At 42.8% G+C, this 10,315-nt stretch overlaps 1 protein-coding gene across 1 annotated transcript in view; it reads right to left on the reverse strand.

The window, feature by feature from the left end:
- KIF13B (kinesin family member 13B) overlaps nt 1–10,315 on the reverse strand; it is a 654,496-nt gene that overhangs the window by 69,937 nt on the left and 574,244 nt on the right. The window lies entirely within an intron of this gene.

The raw sequence follows: 10,315 nt of genomic DNA on the forward strand, positions 1-10,315 counted from the left end.
CCCCTGGACAGATGTGGCCGAGAAAGCCACCATAGAAGAGAATTTCTGGTCTCTTGATCCAGATTCAGAGTAGGGGACAAGTCTGAGTAATCCCCATTCCACTGACTTAGCATGCACAATTGCAGCGGTCTGAGATGTAGGCGTGCAAAGGGTACTATGTCCATTGCTGCTACCATTAAGCCGATCACCTCCATGCATTGAGCTACTGACGGGTGTTGAATGGAATGAAGGACACGGCATGCATTTTGAAGCTTTGTTAACCTGTCTTCTGTCAGGTAAATCTTCATTTCTACAGAATCTATAAGAGTCCCCAAGAAGGGAACTCTTGTGAGTGGAAAGAGAGAACTCTTCTTTTCGTTCACCTTCCATCCATGCGACCTTAGAAATGCCAGTACTAACTCTGTATGAGACTTGGCAGTTTGAAAGCTTGAAGCTTGTATCAGAATGTCGTCTAGGTACGGAGCTACCGCAATTCCTCGCGGTCTTAGTACCGCCAGAAGAGCACCCAGAACCTTTGTGAAGATTCTCGGAGCCGTAGCCAATCCGAATGGAAGAGCTACAAACTGGTAATGCCTGTCTAGAAAGGCAAACCTTAGATACCGGTAAAGATCTTTGTGAATCGGTATGTGAAGGTAAGCATCCTTTAAATCCACTGTGGTCATGTACTGACCCTTTTGGATCATGGGTAAAATTGTCCGAATAGTTTCCATTTTGAACGATGGAACTCTTAGGAATTTGTTTAGGATCTTTAAATCCAAGATTGGCCTGAAAGTTCCCTCTTTTTTGGGAACCACAAACAGATTTGAGTAAAACCCTTGTCCTTGTTCCGACCGCGGAACCGGATGGATCACTCCCATTAATAAAAGATCTTGTACGCAGCGTAGAAACGCCTCTTTCTTTATTTGGTTTGTTGACAACCTTGACAGATGAAATCTCCCTCTTGGGGGAGAGAATTTGAAGTCTAGAAGGTATCCCTGAGATATGATCTCTAATGCCCAGGGATCCTGGACATCTCTTGCCCAAGCCTGGGCGAAGAGAGAAAGTCTGCCCCCCACTAGATCCGTTCCCGGATCGGGGGCCCTCGATTCATGCTGTCTTAGGGGCAGCAGCAGGTTTCCTGGCCTGCTTGCCCTTGTTCCAGGACTGGTTAGGTCTCCAGCCTTGTCTGTAGCGAGCAACAGCTCCTTCCTGTTTTGGTGCAGAGGAAGTTGATGCTGCTCCTGCTTTGAAAGTACGAAAGGAACGAAAATTAGACTGTCTAGCCTTAGGTTTGGCTCTGTCTTGAGGCAGGGCATGGCCTTTACCTCCTGTAATGTCAGCGATAATTTCTTTCAACCCGGGCCCGAATAAGGTCTGCCCTTTGAAAGGTATATTAAGCAATTTAGATTTAGAAGTAACGTCAGCTGACCAGGATTTTAGCCACAGTGCTCTGCGTGCCTGAATGGCGAATCCGGAATTCTTAGCCGTAAGTTTAGTTAAATGTACTACGGCATCTGAAATAAATTAGTTAGCTAACTTAAGGGCTTTAAGCTTGTGTGTAATCTCATCTAATGGAGCTGATTCAAGTGTCTCTTCCAGAGACTCAAACCAAAATGCTGCTGCAGCCGTGACAGGCGCAATGCATGCAAGAGGTTGCAATATAAAACCTTGTTGAACAAACATTTTCTTAAGGTAACCCTCTAACTTTTTATCCATTGGATCTGAAAAGGCACAGCTATCCTCCACCGGGATAGTGGTACGCTTAGCTAAAGTAGAAACTGCTCCCTCCACCTTAGGGACCGTTTGCCATAAGTCCCGTGTGGTGGCGTCTATTGGAAACATCTTTCTAAATATCGGAGGGGGTGAGAACGGCACACCGGGTCTATCCCACTCCTTAGTAACAATTTCAGTAAGTCTCTTAGGTATAGGAAAAACGTCAGTACTCGCCGGTACCGCAAAATATTTATCCAACCTACACATTTTCTCTGGTATTGCAACTGTGTTACAATCATTCAGAGCCGCTAACACCTCCCCTAGTAATACACGGAGGATTTTCAGCTTAAATTTAAAATTTGAAATATCTGAATCCAGTTTGTTTGGATCAGAACCGTCACCCGCAGAATGAAGCTCTCCGTCCTCATGTTCTGCAAATTGTGACGCAGTGTCTGACATGGCCCTAATATTATCAGCGCACTCTGTTCTAACCCCAGAGTGATCACGCTTACCTCTTAGTTCTGGTAATTTAGCCAAAACTTCAGTCATAACAGTAGCCATATCCTGTAATGTGATTTGTAATGGCCGCCCAGATGTACTTGGCGCTACAATATCACGCACCTCCCGAGCGGGAGATGCAGGTACTGACACGTGAGGCGAGTTAGTCGGCATAACTCTCCCCTCGTTGTTTGGTGAAATATGTTCAATTTGTACAGATTGACTTTTATTTAAAGTAGCATCAATACAGTTAGTACATAAATTTCTATTGGGCTCCACTTTGGCTTTAGCACATATAGCACAGATATCTTCCTCTGAATCAGACATGTTTAACACACTAGCAAATAAACTAGCAACTTGGAAATACTTTTCAAGTAATTTACTATAATATGAAAACGTACTGTGCCTATAAGAAGCACAGAAAAAGTTATGACAGTTGAAAATTAATAAACTGAAAAGTTATAGCATCAAATCTTTGTAAAAAACACAATTTTAGCAAAGGATTGCTCTCATTAGCAAAGGATAACTAACCCTGATAGCTAACAGTGAGAGAGATCAGTAAACTGTCATAAATTAAATAAAACGACTGCCAAGTGGAAAAAAATAGTGCCCAAAACATTTTTTCACCCAGTACCTCAGAAAATTAAACGATTTTACATGCCAGCAAAAAACGTTTAACATTAATAAATTGAGTGTTATTAAAAAGCCTGTTGCTAGTCCCTGCAAATTAGGCTAAAGTCTTACGCATACAGTATAATTCCAGTGAAGTGCCATTCCCCAGAATACTGAAGTGTAAAATATACATACATGACAGCCTGATACCAGTTGCTGCTACTGCATTTAAGGCTGAGTTTACATTATATCGGTATGGCAGAATTTTCTCATCAATTCCATTGTCAGAAAATAATAAGCTGCTACATACCTCTTTGCAGATTAATCTGCCCGCTGTCCCCTGATCTGAAGTTTACCTCTCCTCAGATGGCCGAGAAACAGCAATATGATCTTAACTACTCCGGCTAAAATCATAGAAAAACTCAGGTAGATTCTTCTTCAAATTCTACCAGAGAAGGAATAACACACTCCGGTGCTATTATAAAATAACAAACTTTTGATTGAAGGTATGAAACTAAGTATAATCACCACAGTCCTCTCACACATCCTATCTATTCGTTGGGTGCAAGAGAATGACTGGTAATGGCAGTTAGGGGAGGAGCTATATAGCAGCTCTGCTGGGTGAATCCTCTTGCACTTCCTGTTGGGGAGGAGTTAATATCCCATAAGTAATGGATGATCCGTGGACTGGATACACTTAACAAGAGAAATTGCATACTCTATCTGAATCATGAAAGTTTAATTTGGACTTTACAATCACTTTAAATCTCCTTTGGATACCTGTAGTGTAACCTAGGTTCCATACTTAGAGGGAGGTGCATAACATTTGTTTAGTGTCTCTTTAAGCAGCACACAGTAGATACTGTACATCCTAATTCCGTTGTTGTCCCCCAGTGCTACTAGGCTTCTACAATATATTTAATATTATTGTTTTAAACATGTTCTGGAGTCCCCTACCTGCTATCAACCACATTATAGGTAATTGTACATAATGTGTGTTCCTCTACTGGTGGTTCCACCTCTTGTGTATATTCAGGAGAAAACCGTTTATGCAGTTTCAATTCCTAAACCTAACAATTTCCTAAACCAAGTTGATCAATCGTTAAACTGTTTTGATTGGACAGAGCTGTATATTCTGAGCCTAAACTTAGGAGCCAGACCATTTTTGGTTCAATACACTGGGTAGCGCTTGCTGATTAATGTCTAAATGTAGCCACCAATCACCAAGAGCTACCCATATTGCTGAAACAAAAATAAGGTTGCTCCTAAGCTTAGAATCTTGCTTTTCAAATAAACATAGCTACAGCATGAAGAAAAAATGATAATAGGAGCGAAATTAGAAAGTTGAATAAAATTGCCTGCTCTATCCAAATCATGAAAGAAAAAAAAACATAATTTATGCTTACCTGATAAATTTATTTCTCTTGTAGTGTATCCAGTCCACGGATCATCCATTACTTGTGGGATATTCTCCTTCCCAACAGGAAGTTGCAAGAGGATCACCCACAGCAGAGCTGCTATATAGCTCCTCCACTCACTGCCATATCCAGTCATTCGACCGAAACAAGCCGAGAAAGGAGAAACCATAGGGTGCAGTGGTGATTGTAGTTTAATTAAAATTTAGACCTGCCTGAAAAGGACAGGGCGGGCCGTGGACTGGATATACTACAAGAGAAATAAATTTATCAGGTAAGCATAAATTATGTTTTCTCTTGTTAAGTGTATCCAGTCCACGGATCATCCATTACTTGTGGGATACCAATACCAAAGCTAAAGTACACGGATGATGGGAGGGACAAGGCAGGAACTTAAACAGAAGGAACCACTGCATGTAGAACCTTTCTCCCAAAAACAGCCTCAGAAGAAGCAAAAGTATCAAATTTGGAAAAAGTATGAAGGGAAGAACAAGTTGCAGCCTTGCAAATCTGTTCAACAGAGGCCTCATTTTTAAAGGCCCAGGTGGAAGCCACAGCTAGTAGAATGAGCTGTAATCCTTTCAGGAGGCTGCTGTCCAGCAGTCTCATAGGCTAAACGGATTATACTCCGAAGCCAAAAAGAAAGAGAGGTTGCCGAGACCTTCTGACCTCTCCTCTGTCCAGAGTAAACAACAAACAGGTTAGATGTTTGGCGAAAATCTTTAGTAGCCTGTAAGTAAAACTTCAAGGCACGGACTACGTCTAGATTATGCAAAAGACGCTCCTTCTTTGAAGAAGGATTAGGACATAATGATGGAACAACAATCTCTTGATTGATATTCTTGTTAGAAACCACCTTAGGTAAAAACACAGGTTTTGTACGCAGAGCAACTTTATCTGAATGAAAGATCAGATAAGGAGAATCACAATGTAAGGCAGATAACTCCGAGATTCTTCGAGCCGAGGAAATAGCCATCAGAAAAAGAACTTTCCATGAAAGAAGTTTGATATCAATAGAATGAAGAACTTTAAGAACCAAGTTTAAGCTCCATGGAGGAGCAACAGGTTTAAACACAGGCTTAATTCTAACTAAAGCCTGACAAAATGCCTGAACGTCTGGAACTTCTGCCAGACTCTTGTGTAAAAGAATAGACAGAGCAGAAATCTGTCCCTTTAAAGAACTAGCTGATAATCCTTTGTCCAAACCCTCTTGGAGGAAGGACAATATCCTAGGAATCCTAACCCTACTCCATGAGTAATTCTTGGATTCACACCAATGAAGATATTTACGCCATATCTTGTGGTAAATTTTCCTGGTGACAGGCTTTCGTGCCTGTATTAAGGTATCAATTACTGACTTGGAGAAGCCACGCTTTGATAGGATCAAGCGTTCAATCTCCATGCAGTCAGTCTCAGAGAAAGTAGATTCGGATGATTGAAAGGACCTTGTATTAGAAGGTCTTGTCTCAGAGGCAGAGTCCATGGTGGAAAGGATGACATGTCCACTAGGTCTGCATACCAGGTCCTGCGTGGCCACGCAGGCGCCATCAATATCACCGATGCTCTTTCTTGTTTGATTTTGGCAATCAGACGAGGGAGCAGAGGAAACGGTGGAAACACATAAGCCAGGTTGAAGAACCAAGGCGCTGCTAGAGCATCTATCAGTGCCTCTTCTGGGTCCCTGGACCTGGATCCGTAACAAGGAAGCTTGGCGTTCTGGCGAGACGCCATGAGATCCAATTCTGGTTTGCCCCAACGGAGATCCAATTGAGCAAACACCTCCGGATGGAGTTCCCATTCCCCCGGATGAAAAGTCTGACGACTTAGAAAATCCGCCTCCCAGTTCTCTACACCTGGGATATGGATCGCTGACAGGTGGCAAGAGTGAGTCTCTGCCCAGCGAATTATCTTGGAGACTTCTGACATCGCTAGGGAACTCCTGGTTCCCCCTTGATGGTTGATGTAAGCCACAGTCGTGATGTTGTTGAACCTCAGTGTTGCTAGCTGAGGCCAAGCCAGAAGAGCATTGAAAATTGCTCTTAACTCCAGAATATTTATTGGGAGGAGTTTCTCCTCCTGAGTCCATGAACCCTGAGCCTTCAGGGAGTTCCAGACTGAACCCCAACCTAGAAGGCTGGCATCTGTTGTTACAATTGTCCAATCTGGTCTGCGAAAGGTCATACCCTTGGACAGATGGGCCCGAGATAACCACCAGAGAAGAGAATCTCTGGTTTCCTGATCCAGATTTAGTAGTGGGGACAAATCTGTGTAATCCAGATTACACTGACTGAGCATGCATAATTGCAGCGGTCTGAGATGCAGGCGCGCGAATGGCACTATGTCCATTGCCGCTACCATTAAGCCGATTACTTCCATGCACTGAGCCACCGTGGGGCGCGGAATGGAGTGAAGAACACGGCAAGCATTTAGAAGTTTTGATAACCTGGACTCCGTCAGGTAAATTTTCATTTCTACAGAATCTATTAGAGTCCCTAGGAAGGAAACCCTTGTGAGAGGAGATAGAGAACTCTTTTCTTCGTTCACTTTCCACCCATGCGACCTCAGGAATGCCAGAACTATCTCTGTATGAGATTTGGCAATTTGAAAGCTTGACGTCTGTATCAGGATGTCGTCCAGGTAAGGAGCCACCGCTATGCCTCGCGGTCTTAGGACCGCCAGAAGTGAGCCCAGAACCTTTGTAAAAATTCTTGGGGCTGTAGCCAACCCGAATGGAAGAGCTACAAATTGGTAATGCCTGTCTAGAAAGGCAAACCTCAGGAACTGATGATGATTCTTGTGAATTGGAATGTGAAGGTAGGCATCCTTTAAGTCCACTGTGGTCATGTACTGACCCTCTTGGATCATGGGTAAAATGGTTAGAATAGTTTCCATCTTGAATGACGGAACTCTGAGGAATTTGTTTAGGATCTTTAAATCCAAAATTGGTCGGAAGGTTCCCTCTTTTTTGGGAACCACAAACAGATTTGAATAAAACCCCTGTCCTTGTTCCGTCCGCGGAACTGGATGGATCACTGCCATTACAAGATCTTGTACGCAGCTTAGGAATGCCTCTTTCTTTATCTGGTTTGCAGATAATCTTGAAAGGTGAAATCTCCCTTAGGAGGAGAAGCTTTGAAGTCCAGAAGATATCCCTGAGATATGATCTCCAACGCCCAGGGATCCTGAACATCTCTTGCCCACGCCTGGGCGAAGAGAGAGAGTCTGCCCCTACTAGATCCGTTGTCGGATAGGGGGCCGCTCCTTCATGCTGTCTTAGAGGCAGCAGCAGGCTTTCTGGCCTGCTTGCCCTTGTTCCAGGACTGGTTAGGATTCCAGGCCTGCTTGGATTGAGCAAAAGTTCCCTCTTGTTTTGAAGCAGAGGAAGTTGATGCTGCACCTGCCTTGAAATTTCGAAAGGCACGAAAATTAGACTGTTTGGCCTTTGATTTGGCCCTGTCCTGAGGAAGGGTATGACCCTTACCTCCAGTAATGTCAGCAATAATTTCTTTCAAACCAGGCCCGAATAAGGTCTGCCCCTTGAAAGGAATGTTGAGTAATTTAGACTTTGAAGTCACATCAGCTGACCAGGATTTGAGCCATAGCGCCCTACACGCCTGGATGGCGAATCAGGAATTCTTAGCCGTTAGTTTAGTCAAATGAACAATGGCATCAGAAACAAATGAATTAGCTAGCTTAAGAGTTCTAAGTTTGCCAACAATTTCAGTCAATGGAGCTGTATGGATGGCCTCTTCCAGGGCCTCAAACCAGAATGCCGCCGCAGCAGTGACAGGCGCAATGCATGCAAGGGGCTGTAAAATAAAAACCTTGTTGAATAAACATTTTCTTAAGGTAACCCTCTAATTTTTTTTTATCCATTGGATCTGAAAAAGCACAACTGTCCTCAACCGGGATAGTGGTACGCTTTGCTAAAGTAGAAACTGCTCCCTCCACCTTAGGGACAGTCTGCCATAAGTCCCGTGTAGTGGCATCTATTGGAAACATTTTTCTAAATATAGGAGGTGGGGAAAAGGGCACACCGGGCCTATCCCACTCCTTGCTAATAATTTCTGTAAGCCTTTTAGGTATTGGAAAAACATCAGTACTCACCGGCACTGCATAGTATTTATCCAGCCTACACAATTTCTCTGGCACTGCAATTGTGTCACAGTCATTCAGAGCAGCTAATACCTCCCCAAGCAATACACAGAGGTTCTCAAGCTTAAATTTCAAATTAGAAATCTCTGAATCAGGTCTCCCCGATTCAGAGACGTCACCCACAGACTGAAGCTCTCCGTCCTCAGGTTCTGCATATTGTGACGCAGTATCAGACATGGCTCTTACAGCATCTACGCGCTCTGAATCTCGTCTAACCCCAGAGCTATCGCGCTTGCCTCTCAATTCAGGCAATCTGGATAATACCTCTGACAGGGTATTATTCATGATTGCAGCCATGTCCTGCAAAGTAATCGCTATGGGCGTCCCTGATGTACTTGGCGCCATATTAGCGTGCGTCCCTTGAGCGGGAGGCGAAGGGTCCAACACGTGGGGAGAGTTAGTCTGCATAACTTTCCCCTCAACAGACCCCTCTGGTGACAATTCTTTTATAGATAAAGACTGATCTTTACTGTTTAAGGTGAAATCAATACATTTAGTACACATTCTCCTATGGGGCTCCACCATGGCTTTTAAACATAATGAACAAGTATCCTCTGTTTCAGACATGTTTGTACAGACTAGCAATGAGACTAGCAAGCTTGGAAAACACTTTAAAGCAAGTTAACAAGCAATATAAAAAAACGTTACTGTGCCTTTAAGAGAAACAAATTTTGACAAAATTTGAAATAACAGTGAAAAAAGGCAGTTACACTAACAAAATTTTTACAGTGTATGTAACAAGTCAGCAGAGCATTGCACCCACTTGCAAATGGATGATTAACCCCTTAATAACAAAAACAGAATAATAAATGACAAAAACGTTTTTTAAACACAGTCACAACAACTGCCACAGTCTACTGTGGCTTTTTACCTTCCTCAAACACGACTTTGAAGCCTTTTGAGCCCTTCAGAGATGTCCTGGATCATGCAGGAAGAAGCTGAATGTCTCTGTCAGTATTTTTATCTGCACAGAAAAGCACTAAAATAGGCCCTTCCCACTCATATTGCAACAGTGGAAAGCTTCAGGAACTGTTTCTAGGCAAAAATCAAACCAGCCATGTGGAAAAAAACTAGGCCCCAATAAGTTTTGTCACCAAACATATATAAAAACGATTCAACATGCCAGCAAACGTTTTATATTACACTTTTATAAGAGTATGTATCTCTATTAATAAGCCTGATACCAGTCGCTATCACTGCATTTAAGGCTTTACTTACATTAATCCGGTATCAGCAGCATTTTCTAGCAAATTCCATCCCTAGAAAAATATTAACTGCACATACCTTATTGCAGGAAAACCTGCACGCCATTCCCTCTCTGAAGTTACCTCACTCCTCAGAATATGTGAGAACGGCAGTGGATCTTAGTTACTTCTGCTAAGATCATATAAATCACAGACAGATTCTTCTTCTAATGCTGCCTGAGATGAAACAGTACACTCCGGTACCATTTGAAAATAACAAACTTTTGATTGAAGTTAAAAAACTAACTATAATACACCACTCTCCTCTTACTACGTCCATCTTTGTTGAGAGTTGCAAGAGAATGACTGGATATGGCAGTGAGGGGAGGAGCTATATAGCAGCTCTGCTGTGGGTGATCCTCTTGCAACTTCCTGTTGGGAAGGAGAATATCCCACAAGTAATGGATGATCCGTGGACTGGATACACTTAACAAGAGAAATATTGGTTTAGTGTCCCTTTAATTATTTATTACTAAGATACTTTGTAGAGAAGATTTGCTCTGATACAGACACATTTACAATCAGGGAAAGGAGAGCACTGAGCAGCTGCTTCTAGTGCCGACAGGAGTAGCAGTAATATTAGTATACAAATAGAGGCAATATACTGGTGACACATTTGCACCCGTAGGCTACCAGCTGAACACAACAAACAGGCTCAGAATATACAGCTCTGTCCAATCAAAACAGTTTAAAGATTGA

Source organism: Bombina bombina, chromosome 4 (assembly GCF_027579735.1).
Source record: "Bombina bombina isolate aBomBom1 chromosome 4, aBomBom1.pri, whole genome shotgun sequence".
Classification (NCBI taxonomy): Eukaryota; Metazoa; Chordata; class Amphibia; order Anura; family Bombinatoridae; genus Bombina; species Bombina bombina.